Source organism: Ranitomeya imitator, chromosome 6 (assembly GCF_032444005.1).
Source record: "Ranitomeya imitator isolate aRanImi1 chromosome 6, aRanImi1.pri, whole genome shotgun sequence".
Taxonomy (NCBI): Eukaryota; Metazoa; Chordata; class Amphibia; order Anura; family Dendrobatidae; genus Ranitomeya; species Ranitomeya imitator.
Window position 1 is genome coordinate 171175455 of NC_091287.1, and position 21109 is coordinate 171196563.

The window sequence follows — 21109 nt, forward strand, 5'->3', positions numbered from 1 at the left end:
CAGAAAGGGGTTAAAATGCTGAAAAGCCTCCCAAAGGTCTTTTGTGATTTTATTGGTGACACAAAATGTGAATAAAATTAAAGATAAATAAAGAAAGAAAGAAATAAAATGTAGGTAAAAAAGATGACCAAAAATCCATTGCTGATTCAAATTTTTATTAATAGCCATTCAAAAAACTAAAAATGCATTACCAAAAGGGAAAGCATTTTAAGATGCATTTTAGTGGTCTTTTGTGGTCATAACCCCCACCCCCAAAAATAGTGAAAAACAACGATGTAGTGCCTTCATCGTCTCACTGATATTGCCTGCTTTCAGCATAAAAAAAATAGTTTGACAATATCAACAAGCATAAGCCTGATGCATAGGTAAAAGATGGAAAAATTATTTGCATATGAGAAAGAGGAAAACATTTTCAACTTTTTTAACCGCTTATATGAATAAAACGAAAATATGCTTGAACGGGAACAGGGTAAATGGACCAGTCTTGATCTGGTTAAAATTGCTCATTTCTGGTTATTAAGGACCAAAATACCTTCATCATTACATGGTAATTTCATAAACAGAAAGTTTCAAACATGGTAATTATGAATAAAAATTCCTACTGGTGTGAGTTTTCATTAACTCTAGCAAAATATGGATTTTTAACTTAAGCAACTGTTTCCACTCATGAATTACACACAGCAAGCCTACAAACAGGAATGAAAAATGATTACATTTAGCGAATTACAATATGTAGAATATGTATTCTTGGTTAAATCTTGAACTATATTAGGCAATGGTAATAATTTTATGTATAACACAAGAAATATATCACAGCTTTCTTATTTATTTTTAATATAGGACTTTAACAATTTGGGGTAACTTTGGCCTTGTACTTTATTTTACCTGACGGCCTAAGTCAACTACGTGTTTTTTGTTATTTACTACATATTACCTGTTAACTTTAGGAATTCAGGGAATTCCGGAAATCTTGAAATGTGCATTTTTAAAAACAATAAAAAAAATTTAACTGCTGCTTTTTTTCATGTAATGTATTCATCTTCAGTCATTTTTTAGTCCTGTTATCATAAAATGTTGGAATACCTGTATTTTCCTATATATCATAGTCTCTAGTTAGAAAATGCCCTGGCAGCTGTTAGGTATGCTGAAAAGGGCATCATCTCAGAACAACTGAAGGGGCCTTTGTTAGTATGGTGCTGTTCTATTCCAAAGATAGCCTTCTCCATTTACTAGGATTATGACACTAAAGGAATCCTCTCTCATATTATTAATTCCTACTTAGTTGTTTTATGTCAGGTTCCTGGGGATGTCCTATCATAGGCTTTGTCATATGCCGCCGATACCAGATCTGCATAGGTCACACATACTGTAAATCCATACAATGCAAAGCTTGCAGTGAACTTAATATAGCACAAATGATCAGATGATCGTAGACGTAAGTCCCCTAAGGGGACCAATAATTATAGCAAAAAGTAAAAAGAATAGTCTTAAAAATTATAAAAAATGTAAAAAGACATAAAAGTTCAATCTCTTTTGCACAATTAAAAATAAAGATAATAAAATATTTTAAAATACACATACGTGGTATAGTCATGTTCAGAAAAGTCTGATCTATCAAAATATAAAAATAATTAACCCCATCAGTAAACAAAGGAAAAGAATTAAAATAAGCAAAAATTCTGTTTTTTCGATTGCTGTAATACACAAAAAATGCAGTAAGAAGCGATCAAAATGTCACATCTATCCCAAAATGGTGTCGATACTAATGCTATTGTGGCCTAAAAAAAACATAAGCTCACAGATCTTTTTCCACCATTAAAATTACAAGTTTGCTGCAATAGCAGTTATGAGGAGAATCATATTGCCAGGTTATTTTTACCACATAATGTATGCTGTAAGAACAATTCACAAAAAGAGATGTTAGAATTGCATTTTGCACTTGGAATTTTTTCCCATTTCCAATGCACTATGTAGTAAAATGAATGGCGTAATGTAAAAGAAAAAATTGTCATGCACAAAACAAGCCCTCATATGTGTTAGGGCTGGCGGAACGCAGCTCGGGGTCCATCGTATAGAGATGACACCTGTTGCTCGGTAATGGCGGACTATATGGCGGTATAATGTGAACTCACACGGGTTAACGTCACTTGGTAAGAAAGAAGGCAAACTCTGTTGCTTCACAGGGCCGCAATATCGCTGAGTGAACGCTAGTCTTAGGTCACAGGACTCTGCCCCAAGGACACAGGGTTAGAGTTCCTCTAGACCCACTAGCGCTCAGCGCCGCAACTGCGATGCAAGGGATAAACCTAAATAATAAAGATTTAGCGCACTGAGTGCCCCCAGCACCTCTCTGGCGGATGCCACTAACCTCCCTAGCTAGGGATCGGAAAGTGCACTAGGTGCGCACGGTGCCACACTGGTGGACGCTGCTGAAATGCCGCAGTCTGATCGTGCCTTGTGCAGGATGGCACTAACTGGCGCTAGTCAGCTCCAACACCCAAACTACATAGAACAACGCTAGGGAGTGGATTGATTAGGAGCTTTTACCAGATATCAAACACTCATCCACACACACACACGATTTCAGTTTTATACTAGCGCATGGCCAAGTGGCGTCCTTCCGGTACCTTCCCAGTGGTCCAATCAGGGCCGCTTCAGGACCTGAGCATGGGAGGTCGTTCCACAGGCATGCTCACTTGAGAAAAGCAGGACTTAGTCCCAGGAGCGTCTGCTCACAGCTGACCACTGTTAGCTATAGTAGCTGAACCAGGAATGACAGTAGTAACCAGATGAACAGCATCAGCTTTAGCAAGATGCTGGGACTGGCGTTTTTGCTGAGTAGGCTCCTCTGCGGCTGGGGAAAAAAGGGAGACCACAGAGGACATGGTTCGAGATTTCCCCTGTGCAGCTGCAGGAACTTGACACCTAACAATATGTCTATGGGGGCAGAAAAATAAAAAAATTATGGCTCTTGGAAAAATAAGGGGAAATAAATGAAAATGCAAAAAAAAACAAATTGGCTGTGTGATCCTAGGCTTTGTCAAATAAAATGAAACCTTGTCAGTGTGGCTGGATGTTTTCTTTTTAATAGTTATATTTCTGTGTAGAAGTATAATTAATATTAGGGATATATGGGGATAATTTTAATGTATCCTTGCTGAGCCGACTGTAATGAATTACAAATGTATTACAAATTGCATTAAATATAAACCCTTTATTGTTGTCTCCAAGATCTGTTGAGTAGATTTAACATTAACCTTCTAAATGTGTTATAAACATATGAAAGATATTTAAATGTCTTGTATTTTGCATTGCAAGCAGTGTCTTAATGTTTGCTGGAGGTGATATGTGCAGCAGGAGGCTGCTTCCGTGAAAAGCGGAGATTGTCAACAAATGCTAGAAATTCTATTCACAGTCTAATGGTGCTGATGGAGCTTCAGGCTTTTATTCTAACAGAGGGAAAACAGATTTTTTACTACTTAGAGTCATTTTTTTATTTTTATTGTTCAACAAGTAGGGTCTATATTATCAGGTATCGGTAAGGACAAACTCTGTCCATACACTACAGCATACAAAAATGGAAGTAAAAATGTTTTTTCTTGAAAAGTTGAAAGCATATCCATCGTCCAGAGACCATAGTAAGGCAATAATCTTGTTATAGGGATCCTGGCAGAATGATTGTGCACAGTAACCTACAGTAAGGTTGGCGTCATTATACTGATTAAAATGATACCTTGGTTGATGAAATCCATCTTATGGTTGTTGTTTAATTTTTATTTTCAGTTTTTAGCTAATGAGTGCTTCAGGGCGACCTGTGTAGGGTCTCTATGTGGTGCTCTGCTTAGGTATTCTTATCTATGGCTTTTGACAGATCACTGATCCCTCAATGACCGACTCCTTAGTTTACATAATGAATATATATATGTATATATATATATATACATATACAGTACAGACCAAAAGTTTGGACACACTTTCTCATTTAACCCCTTCATGACCCAGCCTATTTTGACCTTAAAGACCTTGCCGTTTTTTGCAATTCTGACCAGTGTCCCTTTATGAGGTAATAACTCAGGAACGCTTCAACGGATCCTAGCGGTTCTGAGATTGTTTTTTCGTGACATATTGGGCTTCATGTTAGTGGTAAATTTAGGTCAATAAATTCTGCGTTTATTTGTGATAAAAACGGAAATTTGGCGAAAATTTTGAAAATTTTGCAATTTTCACATTTTGAATTTTTATTCTGTTAAACCAGAGAGTTATGTGACACAAAATAGTTAATAAATAACATTTCCCACATGTATACTTTACATCAGCACAATTTTGGAAATAAAATTTTTTTTTGCTAGGAAGTTATAAGGGTTAAAATTTGACCAGCGATTTCTCATTTTTACAATGAAATTTACAAAACCATTTTTTTTAGGGACCACCTCACATTTGAAGTCAGTTTGAGGGGTCTATATGGCTGAAAATACCCAAAAGTGACACCATTCTAAAAACTGCACCCCTCAAGGTACTCAAAACCACATTCAAGAAGTTTATTAACCCTTCAGGTGCTTCACAGCAGCAGAAGCAACATGGAAGGAAAAAATGAACATTTAACTTTTTAGTCACAAAAATTATTTTTTAGCAACAATTTTTTTATTTTCCCAATGGTAAAAGGAGAAACTGAACCATGAAAGTTGTTGTCCAATTTGTCCTGAGTACGCTGTTACCTAATATGTGGGGGTAAACCACTGTTTGGGCGCACGGCAGGGCTTGGAAGGGAAGGAGCACCATTTGACTTTTTGAATGAAAAATTGGCTCCACTCTTTAGCGGACACCATGTCACGTTTGGAGAGCCCCCGTGTGCCTAAAAATTGGAGCTCCCCCACAAGTGACCCCATTTTGGAAACTAGACACCCCAAGGAACTTATCTAGATGCATAGTGAGCACTTTGAACCCCCAGGTGCTTCACAAATTGATCCATAAAAATGAAAAAGTACTTTTCTTTCACAAAAAAATTATTTTAGCCTCAATTTTTTCATTTTCACATGGGCAACAGGATAAAATGGATCCTAAAATTTGTTGGGCAATTTCTCCTGAGTACACCAATACCTCACATGTGGGGGTAAACCACTGTTTGGGCACATGGTAAGGCTCAGAAGGGAAGGAGCGCCATTTGACTTTTTGAATGAAAAATTATCTCCATCGTTAGCGGACACCATGTCGCGTTTGGAGAGCCCCTGTGTGCCTAAACATTGGTTCTCCCCGACAAGTGACCCCATTTTGGAAACTAGACCCCTCAAGGAACTTATCTAGATGCCTAGTGAGCACTTTAAACCCTCAGGTGCTTCACAAATTGATCTGTAAAAATGAAAAAGTACTTTTTTTTCACAAAAAAATTCTTTTTGCCTCAATTTTTTCATTTTTACATGGGCAATAGGATACAATGGATCATAAAACTTGTTGGGCAATTTCTCCCGAGTACGCCGATACCTCATATGTGGGGGTAAACCACTGTTTGGGCACACGGCAGGGCTCGGAAGGGAAGGCGCGCCATTTGACTTTTTGAATGGAAAATTAGCTCCAATTGTTAGCGGACACCATGTCGCGTTTGGAGAGCCCCTGTGTGCCTAAACATTGGAGCTCCCCCACAAGTGACCCCATTTTGGAAACTAGACCCCCCAAGGAACTTATTTGATGCATATTGAGCACTTTAAACCCCCAGGTGCTTCACAGAAGTTTATAACGCAGAGCCATGAAAATAAAAAATAATTTTTCTTTCCTCAAAAATGATTTTTTAGCCTGGAATTTCCTATTTTGCCAAGGGTAATAGGAGAAATTGGACCCCAAATGTTGTTGTCCAGTTTGTCCTGAGTACGCTGATACCCCATATGTGGGGGTAAACCACTGTTTGGGCGCAGGGCTGGGAAGGGAAGGCATGCCATTTGGCTTTTTAAATGGAAACTTAGCTCCAATCATTAGCGGACACCATGTCTCGTTTGGAGAGCCCCTGTGTGTCTAAATATTGGAGATCCCCCAGAAATGACCCCATTTTGGAAACTAGATCCCCAAAGGAACTAATCTAGATGTGTGGTGAGGACTTTGAACCCCCAAGTGCTTCACAGAAGTTTATAACGCAGAGCCATGAAAATAAAAAAAATATATATTTATTCTCTCAAAAATGATCTTTTAGCCTGCAGTTTTTTATTTTCCCAAGGGTAACAGGAGAAATTTGACCCCAAAAGTTGTTGTCCAGTTTCTCCTGAGTATGCTGATACCCCATATGTGGGTGTAAACTACTGTTTGGGCACATGCCGGGCTCGGAATTGAAGTAGTGACATTTTGAAATGCTGACTTTGATGGAATGCTCTGCGGGCGTCACGTTGCGTTTGCAGAGCCCCTGATGTGGCTAAACAGTAGAAACCCCCCACAAGTGACCCCATTTTGGAAACTAGACCCCGAAAGGAACTTATCTAGATGTGTGGTGAGCATTTTGAACCCCCAAGTGCTTCATAGAAGTTTATAATGCAGAGCCGTGAAAATAATAAATACGTTTTCTTTCCTCAAAAATAATTATTTAGCCCAGAATTTTTTATTTTCTCAAGGGTTACAGGAGAAATTGGACCCCAAAAGTTGTTGTCCAGTTTCTCCTGAGTACGCTGATACCCCATGTGTGGAGGTAAACCACTGTTTGGGCACACGTCGGGGCTCAGAAGGGAAGTAGTGACTTTTGATATGCAGACTTTGATGGAATGGTCTGCGGGCGTCACGTTGCGTTTGCAGAGCCCCTGGTGTGCCTAAACAGTAGAAACCCCCCACGAGTGACCCCATTTTAGAAACTAGACCCCCCAAGGAACTTATCTAGATATGTGGTGAGCACTTTGAACCCCCAAGTGCTTCACAGACGTTTACAACGCAGAGCCGTGAAAATAAAAAATCATTTTTCTTTCCTCAAAAATGATGTTTTAGCAAGCATTTTTTTATTTTCACAAGGGTAACAGGAGAAACTGGACCCCAGTAATTGTTGCGCAGTTTATCCTGAGTATACTGGTACCCCATATGTGGGGGTAAACCACTGTTTGGGCACACGTCGGGGCTCGGAATTGAGGGAGCACCATTTGACTTTTTGAATACGAGATTGGCTGGAATCAATGGTGGCGCCATGTTGCGTTTGGAGACCCCTGATGAGCCTAAACAGTGGTAACCCCTCAATCCTACCTCCAACACTAACCCCAACACACCCCTAACTCTAATCCCAACTGTAGCCATAACCCTAATCACATCCCTAACCACAACCCTAATTCCAACCCTAAGGCTATGTGCCCACGTTGCGGATTCGTGTGAAATTTTTCAGCATCATTTTTGAAAAATCCACGGGTAAAAGGCACTGCGTTTTACCTGCGTATTTTCCGCGGATTGCCAGTGTTTTTTGTGCGGATTTCACCTGCGGATTCCTATTGAGGAACAGGTGTAAAACGCTGCGGAATCCGCACAAAGAATTGACATGCTGCGGAAAATACAACGCAGCGTTTCCGCGCGATATTTTCCGCACCATGGGCACAGCGGATTTGGTTTTCCATAAGTTTACATGGTACTGTAAACCTGATGGAACACTGCTGCGAATCCGCAGCGGCCAATCCGCTGCGGATCCGCAGCCAAATCCACACCGTGTGCACATAGCCTAATTCTAAAGGTATGTGCACACGCTGCGGAAAACGCTGCGGATCTGCAGCAGTTTCCCATGAGTTTACAGTTCAATGTAAACCTATGGGAAACAAAAATCGCTGTACACATGCTGCGGAAAAACTGCACGGAAACGCAGCGGTTTACATTCCGCAGCATGTCACTTCTTTGTGCGGATTCCGCAGCGGTTTTACAACTGCTCAAATAGAAAATCGCAGTTGTAAAACCGTAGTGAAATGCGCAGAAAAAACGCGGTAAATCCGCCATAAATCTGCAGCGGTTTAGCACCGCAGCGGAAAAATCCGCAGAGGACCAGAATACGTGTGCACATACCGAAACCCTAACCCTAGCCCTAACCCTAGCCCTAACCCTAACCCTAGCCCTAACCCTAACCCTAGCCCTAGCCCTAACCCTAACCCTAGCCCTAACCCTAGCCCTAACCCTAACCCTAGCCCTAGCCCTAACCCTAACCCTAACCCTATTCTAACATTAGTGGAAAAAAAAAATCTTTATTTTTTTATTGTCCCTACCTATGGGGGTGACAAAGGGGGGGGGTCATTTATTATTTTTTTTATTTTGATCACTGTGATAGATTATATCTCAGTGATCAAAATGCACTTTGGAACGAATTCAGCGCATGCGCCCGCCATTTTGGAAGATGGCGGTGCCCAGGGAGAAGACGGACGGACCCCGGCAGGATCGGTAAGTATGATGGGGTGGGGGGGAAGACGGGGGGCATCGGAGCATGGGGGATGGATCGGAGCACGGGAGGGGTGGAACGGAGCACGGGGGTGGAACGGAGCACGGGGGTGGAACGGAGCACGGCGGGGTGGATCGGAGTTCAGGGGGGTGATTGGAGCACGGGGGGGGGTGATTGGAGCACGGGGGGAGCAGACAAGAGCACGGGGGGAGCGGAGCACAGGACGGAGGGGAGCCGGAGCAGTGTACCGGACAGATCGGAGGGCTGGGGGGGCGATCGGTGGGGTGGGGGCACATTAGTGTTTCCAGCCATGGCCGATGATATTGCAGCATCGGCCATGGCTGGATTGTAATATTTCACCAGTTATAATAGGTGTAATATTACAAATCGCTCTGATTGGCAGTTTCACTTTCAACAGCCAATCAGAGCAATCGTAGCCACGGGGGGGTGAAGCCACCCCCCCTAGGCTAAACTACCACTCCCCCTGTCCCTGCAGATTGGGTGAAATGGGAGTTAACCCTTTCACCCGATTTGCAGGGACGCGATCTTTCCATGACGCCACATAGGCGTTAGGGGGTCGGATTGGCACCGACTTTCATGACGCCTACGTGGCGTCATGGGTCGGGAAGGGGTTAAAGAGTTTTCTGTATTTTCATTACTATGAAAATTGTACATTCACACTGAAGGCATCAAAACTATGAATTAACACATGTGGTTATATGCTTAAAGGGAACCTGTCACCTGAATTTGGAGGGACCAGTTTTCGGTCATATGGGCAGAGTTTTCAGGTGTTTGATTCACCCTTTCCTTACCCGCTGGCTGCATGCTGGCCGCAATATTGGATTGAAGTTCATTCTCTGTCCTCCGTAGTACACGCCTGCGTAGTACACTCCTGCTGGCATTTACTCAGGGTTCGACCATGGTCAGCCATTTTGCCATCCACTTCCGGACATTAGCGTCTGAGTTGGAGTGGCCAGATAAAGCCCTCATTCCTGTATTTTGGAGGGGGCTGGCTGACCATGTGAAGGACACTTTGGCCACTAGGGAGATTCCCGCCACACTGGAAGAGCGCATAGCTGTATCAACTCGCATAGACCGTTGTTTTCACAAGTGAAGATTGGAGCGAGCCCAGTGTAGGCAGAGGTTTCGGCTGGCTCTCACCTTCTCCAGACCTTTGGAATCTCCGGTTCAGTCGCCCGAGTCACATGAGGCCATAGAGGTGTCACGAGCGGGGTCCAAGTCCCAGTCTGCTCGTGCACTTAAGGTCTGTCATGTTTGCCAGCAGTCAGGACATCTTGCCTCCAAGTGTCCTCAGCGGTCAGGGAAACGTCAGTGTCTAGTGGCAGTTGGAGGAGGTACACTAGACACGGAGACGTTTGCCTCTAAGTTGTCCTTCAACTATTACCATAGGCCCATCCACTCTTATGGTAGAGCTATGCGTGGACTCTGGGGCGGAGGGTAATTTTATGTCATCCCCTTTCGCCCAGCGACACACAATACCCCTGGTCATGCTCGCCAAACCAGTAACCGTTCGAGTGGTAAATGGGTCGACACTACCCTCACAGATTACACACCAAACCATTCCTTTCACTCTTCCTGTGTCTCCATCACATCAGGAGATTATCTCTCTATTAGTCATTCCTGAGTGAATTGATGAGGTCCTGTTGGGGATACCATGGCTACGCTATCATTCTCCTCATATAGAGTGGTCCTCAGGGAGAATTTTGGGATGGAGTAAATCCTGTGAGGGTAGATGTCAGAGGGAGTGCGTTCAGGTTGCTACAACAGAGGTACCCCCAGATCTTTCCTCTCTCCCCAAGCACTATTGGCCCTATGTGGACGTGTTCTCCAAAAGGGCTGCGGAGACCCTTCTGCCTCAGCGTCCATATGACTGTCCTATTGACCTCTTGCCTGGTGCTGACCCTGCCTGGGGTCGAGTCTATCCGTTATCGCTCCCGGAGATGGAGGCAATGTCTCAGTACATCCAAGAGAATCTGGCAAGAGGATTAGGAAGTCAGTGTCACCTGCAGGGGCTGGGTTCTTCTTCGTGCAGAAGAAGAGTGGAGACTTACGTCCATGCATAGAATACAGGGGTCTTAACGCGATCACCGTTAAGAACAAGTACCCACTACCCTTGATATCTGAGCTTTTTGATAGGCTACGGGGAGCAAGGGTATTTACTAAATTAGATTTGTGGGGTGCTTACAACCTGATTCGCATCCGTGAGGGGGACAAATGAAAGACAGCTTTTAACACCAGGGATGGGCACTATGAATATCTGGTGATGCCCTTCGGGCTCTGTAATGCGCCGGCCATTTTCCAAGACTTTGTGAACGACATCTTCCGGGATATGCTCACCACCTTGGTCGTAGTCTATCTGGATGATATTCTCATCTACTCTCCAGATATTGACTCCCATCGGAGAGATGTTCGCAAAGTCTTCGACCTCTTACGGGCAAACTCCCTCTACGCCAAGTTGGAGAAGTGTGTTTTTGAGCAGGAGTCCTTGCCTTTCCTTGGTTATATCATCTCTGCCCAGGGTTTGGCTATGGATCCTGCCAAGCTACAGGCTGTGATGGACTGGCAGGAACCCCATTCACTTAAAGCGGTGCAGCACTTTATGGGGTTCATTAATTACTATCGCAAGTTCATTCCACACTTCTCAACTTTGGTAGCTCCCTTGGTTGACCTCACCAAGAAGGGAGCAAATCCCAGGTTGTGGTCGGAGTTGTGGTCCAAGGCCTTTCTCTCGATTAAGTCACACTTCGCTAGCTCTCCCATTCTACATTGCCCCGATGTAGATAAGCCATCTATAATGGAGGTGGATGCCTCATCCGTTGGTGCTGGAGCAGTCCTTTTCCAAAAGGATGCTCAAGGTCTGAAGCATCCTTGCTTCTTCTTCTCCAAGACCTTCACACCGGCGGAGAGGATTTATTCCATCGGGGACAGGGAGTTGCTAGCCATGAAGTTGGCTTTCTCAGAGTGGAGACACCTCTTGGAGGGAGCTCGCTTTCCCTTCCAGGTACTCACTGACCACAAGAACTTGGTATATCTACAGACGGCCCAGCAGCTGAATTCTCGCCAGACTAGATGGTCTCTGTTCTTCTCCCGGTTTCATTTTACTCTTCATTGTCTCTCCGGGGAGAAGAACATTCGTGCCGATGCTCTCTCCCACTCCGTAGTGTCATCTGAGGAGGAAGAGGAGGAGCCTCGGCTTATTGTCCCTTCTGAGAGTCTACCATCCCATCCATGGTCATACAGGCTGATCCCACATGGATGGGATAGTATGTCAGATTTCAAAAAGGGGTTAAAAAAAATCCCCTTCTGCAGGCAGGCACCGATAGCCACTACTGCACAAGGGTGGCCAGCGGCATTTTCAAAATGATTTTTTTTTCAGGAATTTAAGGATAGCATCAAAGACATTAGTTATATACACATTATATATGTGATAATTCATTATGTAAACTAGGGGGCAGGTCAGTGAGAGACTAGTAACCTGTCAGAAGCTATACAGATGAATAGCTAATGAGAGCACCACATGAAGACCTCCAACATTAAACAACAAAAACAAGACGGATTTCATCAACCAAGGTACATTTTAATCAGTATAACGGCGCTGACCTGACACTTTCTGTAGGTTTCTATGAACAATCCGCCTGATAGGTTTCCTTTAAGAAGGCATCGGTACATTAAAGCAAAGTGAGACATAGCATTTCAGAGTTTTCAGTTTCTCACTTCTCATAATCATTATGCTTCCTCCACATACAAGCAATAGGAGAACCTTTTTTCATTATTGCTGACTTATAATGTGGGACTTTGGGAAAGCACAAGAAGAGCTTTGTACACAAAATAATGTCTGCTGTGATAGCATCCATGCAATTGTACCCATAACATATAGGTGTAAATGTGGGCACTAGAACAGTGGTTTATCTAGGTTTTCTGTCCCCCGGGTCAATAATTAAATTTGGCCCCACTCCCCCAAGTACTTATGTGATTTGTACAGTGATGTACCGATAAGCTGCTGCTCTTAGTTCTCTCAATGTTCAGTGAAAAATTGAAAGAAGCAGGAATAGATCTAATTGTCACGTAACCGTAAGTATGAAAAGCACATGAGTGAAATGGCCATGTGATGACTGCTAGAACAAGCAGAGATGAATCCTGACAGTGAGGATATTACCCGCTATAAGACGCTGCAAGATGTAGATACGAGAGAATCCTAACAGTGTGCAGTGCGCACTGTGAGAATTCTGAAGTCTGCAGACTCATCACAAACTTAGAAACCTCTTCAATGCTCCTAACTTAAATAAAAATATGAGGATTAGTCAGTACTCATAATGATTCACATCCACAGATCATCTCTGCAGTCTTCCATTTCTCCAGTTTTCTGCAGCACACCCCCAACACAATGTCATTAACCCCTTAACAACCGCTGACATGCCTTTTAACGGTGGCAGTTAAGGGTACTTAGTCCTCATTGCAGCTTTTTAACTGCGCCGAGAAATTAGGGTATAGCCACTAGGGGCAGCCGTGACCCCAGAGAACATGATTCGGGTTGGTTTTTACTATCCCCAGTCTCATGATCACAGTTATGCAAGGAATAATGGTAATTGCAAATAAAAACTAAAGTCCGATTTCCCATTAATTTCTTTCTCCACTGATATGATCTAGCATAACAGAGGAGAGAGAAATGGCATCCCCCGAGCCACCCACCAATACCTCCAGTATCCCTGGACCATACAGGACTTTCACCTGGCCCTCGGTGTGTTCTTCCAAGAAGAAAATGTTGGGCGCATGTGCAGTGCGCCCCCCGCAGCAATAGATTTTTCCTATTGGTTCATTTTGATCACTGTTATAGACCCTATCTCATTGATCAAAATAAAAAAAATAGTAAATCAAATCCCCCTTTATCACCTCCTTAGTTAGGTAAACATAATAAAATAAATGTATTTATTTCAATTTTTCCATTAGGGTTAGGGTTTGGTCCAGGGTTAGGTTTGGGGTTAAGTTAGAGCTAGGGTTAGGGTTGGGGCTAGGGTTAGGGTTGGGTCTAGGGTTGGGGTTAGAGCTAGGGTTAGGGTTGGGGCTAGGGCTAGGGTTTGGGCTAGGAATAGTGTTGAGGCGAGGATTAGGGTTGGGGTTAGAACTAGGGTTAGGATTGGGTTGGGTCAGTCTACTTTCACACTAGTCCGTCTGTACGGGCCGTCGCAAACCGACGGACAGTGTGATTGATTAGCACAATGTGGGCAGCGGATGCAGTTTTACAATGCATCCGCTGCCCATTGTGAGTTTCAGGGAGGAGGGGGCGGAGGCTACTTTCACACTTCTGATTTATTAAATCCGTCACAATGTGTCGGCACGATGTATCGACGAATGCGTCAAAAATAGTGAAAAGCGGATGCAATGTATCCATTATTTCGGCGGTTCCGAATGTGGCACCCCTAGGGGTATTTGCCACAAAAATAGTTACTGACAGTAAATACAAATACTAAAATAGCAAGACTGCACTACCACCTCCGGCCAGAAGAGGGAGCTCCAGAGACTCCCCTTGATCCATTCTGGTCTGAGAGAAGAAATGGCAGTTGGGCCAAGGAGCTGAAAGTGAGAGGTCATACAGTTGAATCTCTAACAGCCCTGTGACTGTTACCAGGCCTAAATCACCGGCCTGAGGAGAAGAGGGATAGAGAAAAAGGACATTGTGAGAACCGGGTAGCATTAATCACTACCCAGAACAGGCGCAAAGACGGATACCGGATCCGTGGCTGTATTCATTATATATAATACAGCAACCGGAAAAACGTGAGGTGATATCAGCTTCACTAGGGCCGGATGCAGCAACAGACACAGAGTTCAGCGGTACTCCCAGAGGGGGTAAACCGATAAAAGGACTCGGGTTGCCCGTCGAACCAGGACCCGGAGGGGACAGATTGGGCCGGCAGCCAGTTCACACACAGCAGCAGGGCCACACAGAAATTGCGCACAATAAGAGGCGAAGACCCCGGCAGGGTCAAAGTAACTCAGAGTTCCCATACAGACTCCGGTGACAGGACTGGTTGTAAATCCTTTTATGGTAAAGTAAACTGGTTAAACGTTTCAGTGCCTCAGTCTTTCATTTGGACAATAGCCATCTATCCAGGATCGGGATCGTCACCGCTGGGAGAACCTGCTGCTGATCAAGTAAGTGCCAGTCCCCTCACGATACCCCTTAAGGCCCCTTCACATTAAGCGACGCTGCAGCGATACCGACAACGATCCGGATCGCTGCAGCGTCGCTGTTTGGTCGCTGGAGAGCTGTCACACAGACCGCTCTCCAGCGACCAACGATGCCGGTAACCAGGGTAAACATCGGGTAACTAAGCGCAGGGCCGCGCTTAGTAACCCGATGTTTACCCTGGTTACCATGCTAAAAGTAAAAAAAAAAACACTAGATACTTACCTACAGCCGTCCGTCCTCCAGCGCTGTGCTCTGCTTCTCTGCTCTCCTCCTGTACTGTCTGGGAGCCGGAAAGCAGAGCGGTGACGTCACCGCTCTGCTTTCCGGCTCACAGCCAGTACAGGAGGAGAGCAGAGCACAGCGCTGGAGGACGGACGGCTGTAGGTAAGTATGTAGTGTTTGTTTTTTTTTACTTTTAGCATGGTATCCAGGGTAAACATCGGGTTACTAAGCGCGGCCCTGCGCTTAGTTACCCGATGTTTACCCTGGTTACCAGTGAAGACATCGCTGGATCGGTGTCACACACGCCGATCCAGCGATGTCCGCGGGAGATCCAGCGATGAAATAAAGTTCTGGACTTTATTCAGCGACCAACGATCTCCCAGCAGGGGCCTGATCGTTGGTCGCTGTCACACATAACGATTTTATTAACGATATCGTTGCTACGTCACAAATAGCAACGATATCGTTAACAATATCGTTATGTGTGAAGGTACCTTTACACTGTGCATTGCCTGAGGCCACAGCACCGGGTCAAGCCACCCGTGACATCCCCCTCAAGAGACAGACTCCATTGGTCCGGTGCTGGGTATCCCGGTCTCCTGGGCGTCACACGTCGAAAAACTGGATCCGTTGCATCTGTTTTACATAGTTACATAGTTACATAGTTATTAAGGTTGAAGGAAGACTATAAGTCCATCTAGTTCAACCCATAGCCTAACCTAACATGCCCTAACATGTTGATCCAGAGGAAGGCAAAAAAAAACCATGTGGCAAGAGTAAGCTCCACATTGGGGAAAAAAATTCCTTCCCGACTCCACATATGGCAATCAGACTAGTTCCCTGGATCAACGCCCTATCAAGGAATCTAGTGTATATACCCTGTAACACTATACTTTTCCAGAAAGGTATCCAGTAGTGTTGAGCGATACCGTCCGATACTTGAAAGTATCGGTATCGGATAGTATCGGCCGATACCCGAAAAATATCGGATATCGCCGATACCGATATCCGATACCAATACAAGTCAATGGGACATCAAGTATCGGAATGTATCCTCATGGATCCCAGGGTCTGAAGGAGAGGAAACTCTCCTTCAGGCCCTGGGATCCATATTAAAGTGTAAAATAAAGAATTAAAATAAAAAATATTGTTATATTCACCTCTCCGGCGGCCCCTGGACATCAGCGGGAGGATCCGGCGTCCGGCACGGCTTCTTTCTTCAAAATGCGCGCCTTCAGGACCTGTGGAATGACGTCCCGGCTTCTGATTGGTCGCGTGCCGCCCATGTGACCGCCACGCGACCAATCAGAAGCCGCGACGTCATTCCTCAGGTCCTAGAAGGCGCTCATTCTAGGACTTTAGCTGAGGAATGACGTCGCGGCTTCTGATTGGTCGCGTGGCGGTCACATGGGCGGCACGCGACCAATCAGAAGCCGGGACGTCATTCCACAGGTCCTGAAGGCGCGCATTTTGAAGAAAGAAGCCGTGCCGGACGCCGGATCCTCCCGCTGATGTCCAGGGGCCGCCGGAGAGGTGAATATAACAATATTTTTTATTTTAATTCTTTATTTTACACTTCCGATACCGATACCCGATATCACAAAAATATCGGATCTCGGTATCGGAATTCCGATACCGCAAGTATCGGCCGATACCCGATACTTGCGGTATCGGAATGCTCAACACTAGTATCCAGTCCCCTCTTAAATTTAAGTAATGAATCACTCATTACAACATCATACGGCAGAGAGTTCCATAGTCTCACTGCTCTTACAGTAAAGAATCCGTGTCTGTTATTATGCGTAAACCTTTTTTCCTCCAAACGCAGAGGATGCCCCCTTGTCCCGGTTTCAGGTCTATGATTAAAAAGATCATCAGAAAGGTCTTTGTACTGTCCCCTCATGTATTTACACATTAACATAAGATCACCCCTTAGTCTTCGTTTTTCCAAACTAATTAGCCCCAAGTGTAATAACCTATCTTGGTATTGCAGACCCCCCAGTCCTCTAATAACCTTGGTCGCTCTTCTCTGCACCCGCTCTAGTTCAGCTATGTCTTTCTTTTACACCGGAGACCAGAACTGTGCACAGTATTCTAAGTTTTGTCCATTTTTTCCATCCGTTTTATCCGTTTTTTTGATGGATCCGTTTTCTATGCCTAAAAATGGGAGTCTCCCAAATGTGATTGGCTGCTGGAAAATAGGGAAACCAATATATTGACTGGCTGGCTGTCTTCAGGCTGGCAGGAGTCTTGCTGGCACATTTGGGGGTGACGCCCCAGGCCAGGTTAATATAGATTTGGGGCAGGTCTGGCCAATTGGCTACAAATTCCTGATTCTGAGCATGCTCAGTGTAAAAAAATGGATTCCAGCACTGGATTCCGTCATACGACGTGTCACGACAGATCTTGCGTCCATAGGCTTCCATTCTAGTCAACGACGTCTGCCGCGGGATCCGTTGCGACACATTTTCCCAATGCAGACAAAAAGCTAACATTGAACGCTTTTTCCAGATGACGGTCCACCAAAACACGACGGATCCGTCGCACGACGGATGCAACGTGTGGCCATCCGTCGCTAATATAAGTCTATGTGAAAAAAACAGATCCTGCGGGCACATTTGCAGGATCCGTTTTTTTTCCCAAAATGATGCATTGCAATGGATCTGAAAAGACGCAAGTGTGAAAGAGGCCTTAGGGTTTGGAACTGAGTTGGTCGCTACTTGAGATCTTTCTGTCTATGTCATTATTTCAATTAAAGGATTTTATTGTGACTGTGTCTTTTTTACAATTTAACTATTGGGTTAGTAACGGGAGTGTCTTATAGACTCCTCTCCATTACTAACCTGTGGGCTTCATATTAACGGCCATAAAACAGCTGGCATCAACCCAACAAATATCACTTCACTTGCCACTACACCAGTACAAGTGGGAACAGTCGGACAAGGCACCAGGATTGGTGCATCTTATAGAAGATTCTTTTCTGGGGCAGCTGAGAGGGTGCTATTTTTAGGTTGTGGGGTCAATATCTCCCAGCCCCCAGCTATTTCCTTTAGCTTTCCCGAATGCAAAAAATGGGGGGGGGGGCACACCATTTTTTTAATTATTTATTTAAATAATTGTTTTTTAAACAATGTGGGACCCCTTAGTTCTTGATAACCAGCCATGATAAAGCTGACAGCTGTGAGATGCAACGCTCAGCTGTCAATTTTGCCTGTGCAGGTTATCAAAAATAAAAGTGACTCCACGTCATTTAAAAAAATATGTATTAATAGCACAAGTGCTGGCTGATTAATACTCCCGTAAGAGGCACCAGCTTTTGCTGTTATCAGCCACAGCATTCATAGGCTAATGGGAGTAGTACTCAAGCTCTCAACGCCTGTGACCGGAGGTAAACTTTTTACAACCAGTATTAGCTGCTGGCTCATGCTGTCATTGGACAATGTGGCAACCGCAGCTCTCTGACCGGCGGTAATGATCTTACTGCTGATCAGAACCGCCAGTGTTTCTCGCGCTGTCATACAGATGATAGCATGGGAACCACTCAATGTTTGAGCCGCTGAACCCAAACAATAATGCGGAGTTCATGAAAAAGTCCATGTTCAGGGTCCGTGCCCGAACACTAGATGTTCTGCACAGACTCTGAACTTTACTGTTCGTGTGTGCCCATATCTACTCTTAAGTCCTTTAGCAAACACAAGCAATACTGAAGGTGTACACACCTACAGACACAGACATTGAATTATACAAATGGTCTCCTTTTATCTGCCATACCATGGCCCCGATGTGGGGATATGTGAGCAGCCAGTCTCACCCAACTCTTTAATTACTTGCAAACCTAGCCCTGATATGCCCTATTAACTATTTCAGCACTATACGTGCTGGAACCTGCATTCTCGGGTTTATATCACTGAGGCTAAAAGCCTCAATGATACCTATCTCCCATCAATGACCTGTACAGAAGTCATCTTATATACCCCCCCACTGCCTGAAGCCAGGTGACATGGCACCTTCCACCATCAAACAGTGGACCCTCAACAAAGCATCAGCATAGCCAATTAGTTTCACAATCCTATGCTCTACATGGAATCTAAAATCCTGTAGTGCTCGGAGCCATCTGGTCACTCTGGCATTGTTCCCCTTCTTCTCTCACTTCCACCTCAGTGGGGCATGGCCTGACACTAGCCTGATGGCCAAACATTGTTTTTCCACTATGGAGCAGTTCTCAAAGTATGACACTTTTCGACTTAGATACATTATGGGGTGCCCTTCCCCATTTACCTCTTGTGATAAGACAAAGCCCAGTCCGACATCTGATGTGTCTGTCTGGACCACAAACTTCTTAGAGATGTCCGGTTCCACAACACTGGCTATTTACACAGGGATAGCTTCAGCTCCTGGAAGACTGTTTCAGCTTCCAAAGACTACTTAATCATAGCCTACTTTGTCTGTCCCTTTAAGGAGGTCTGTCAAACGGGCGGCTATCATGTCAAAGTTAGGGACAAACTGGCGGTAGCCCAAGTTTTTAGCTTCTTCGATGCCCATGGCACATTTTTTTAGGTTTATGGAAAACCCCGCATTCTGTAGAGCATCAAGTATCACTTGGACTATGCTCAGATGGCTTCCCCAATCCTGGCTGAAGATCACAATGTCACCTAGGTAGGCCACTGCATACTTTTTTGTGGGGAGCTAGGATTTGGTCCATGGCTCTCTGGAGGGTGGCCAGAGCTTCTTGCAACCCAAATGACATCCTTGTGTACTGGAAACAACCGTCTGGCATTGAGATGGCCATCTTCTTCTTGGTATCTTGAGACATGGGATTTTGCCAATACCCTCTTGTGAGGTAAAGGGTGGTAATGCACTAGGCCAGCACTAGTATTTCAATTAGTTTATTGACAAGTGGCATTGGATGTGTATCGAACTTCGAGACCTCATTCACCTTACTATAGTGATTGAAAAACCATCATTCTATATCTAGGTTTGGCTCTAAAACTATAGGACTGGACCAGCCATTCTTGGACTCTTCAATGACTCCCAGGCTTAGCATCTGCTTTACTTTTTCAAGATCACCTCTCGGCAGGCTTCGAAAATCTGATATGGCTTTACGTTCACCTGAACATGAGGCTCTGTGAGAACCTCATGCTCTATGACTTGAGTACAACCAGGCAATTTTTAAAACATGTCTCTGTTCCCATGTAGCAGCTCTCGGCACTGCAGCTTTTGAACATATGACAGCGACTCTGCCACCTTGACCTCCTTACGATGGCTTCAGACTTAGCCACCAAACATGGAGCTTCCACGCACTCCCTATCTTGCCACAGCTTAATCAGGCTTACATGAAACACCTGGTTGGGCTTTCTTCTCCCTAGTTGGTGGGCTTTATAGCTGACATTGCAAAACTTACTTACTACTTTATAGGGGCCCTGTCTCTTTGCCAGAAATTTGCTTTCCACTGTAGGCACCAGCACCAGTACCCAATCCCCAGGGTTGAAGTGTCCCACCCTTGCCGATCTATTTTACACCCTCGACTGTATCTCTTCTGCTTTGAGGAGGTGTTCTTCGACAAGGGGCATCGCCTCAGCAATTCTCTCTTAAATCTGTTCAATTACACTCTTGTAGGGTGTAGACTCCACCTCTAAGGTCTCCTCACTACATACAGGAGTCCACGGGGGTGTCAGCCATACAACAGTTGAAAAGAGGTGAAACCAGTAAAGGCCTGTGGGACTTTGATGGGGAACAAAAGGTACGGCCGTCGACAGTCCCCGTCTCACTCAGCAATTTCTATGACCTTCTGCAATATGGCCTTCAAGGTTTTATTAAACCTCTCCACCAAACCATCCATCTGTGGATGGTAGACTGAGGTCCTGAGCTATGTGATTTGCAGAGATTTGCACAACTTTCTCATCACATTTAACATGAATGGAGTTGCTTGGTCTGTTAGAATCACCTTGGGCAACCCTGTTCTGAAAAAGATGTGGACAAACTCCTAAGTGATACACTTAGTAGAGGTGTTTCGTAGTAGTATAGCCTCCAGATACTATGTAGCATAGTCCAGGACCACCAGGATATGGGTGGAGCTTCACAGAGGATGTCCGCAGGCCTCCAAAGAGCTAGTGTGAAACTAGCCTTAATGAGATTCAAACTACTAAAAATACTGCACTTGTGGGCTCTAAAGACACTACTTCCATAGTTTTTCCATGGTGTGCAAGTGCTTCTCAGGAGTTTGCAATCCTTTTTTTCACTGATAATTCCTTTTGATTAGATACATCTACCTTATTTATTACACATTTATATACTTATGATTCCTTAAG

General features: G+C 44.5%; 1 protein-coding gene across 5 annotated transcripts in view; it reads left to right on the top strand.

Annotated features, from left to right (window-relative positions):
• The window catches only part of PDE1C (phosphodiesterase 1C), a 1560705-nt gene that overhangs the window by 1095841 nt on the left and 443755 nt on the right, over nucleotides 1–21109 (top strand). The gene's annotated exons all lie outside the window — the stretch shown is intronic.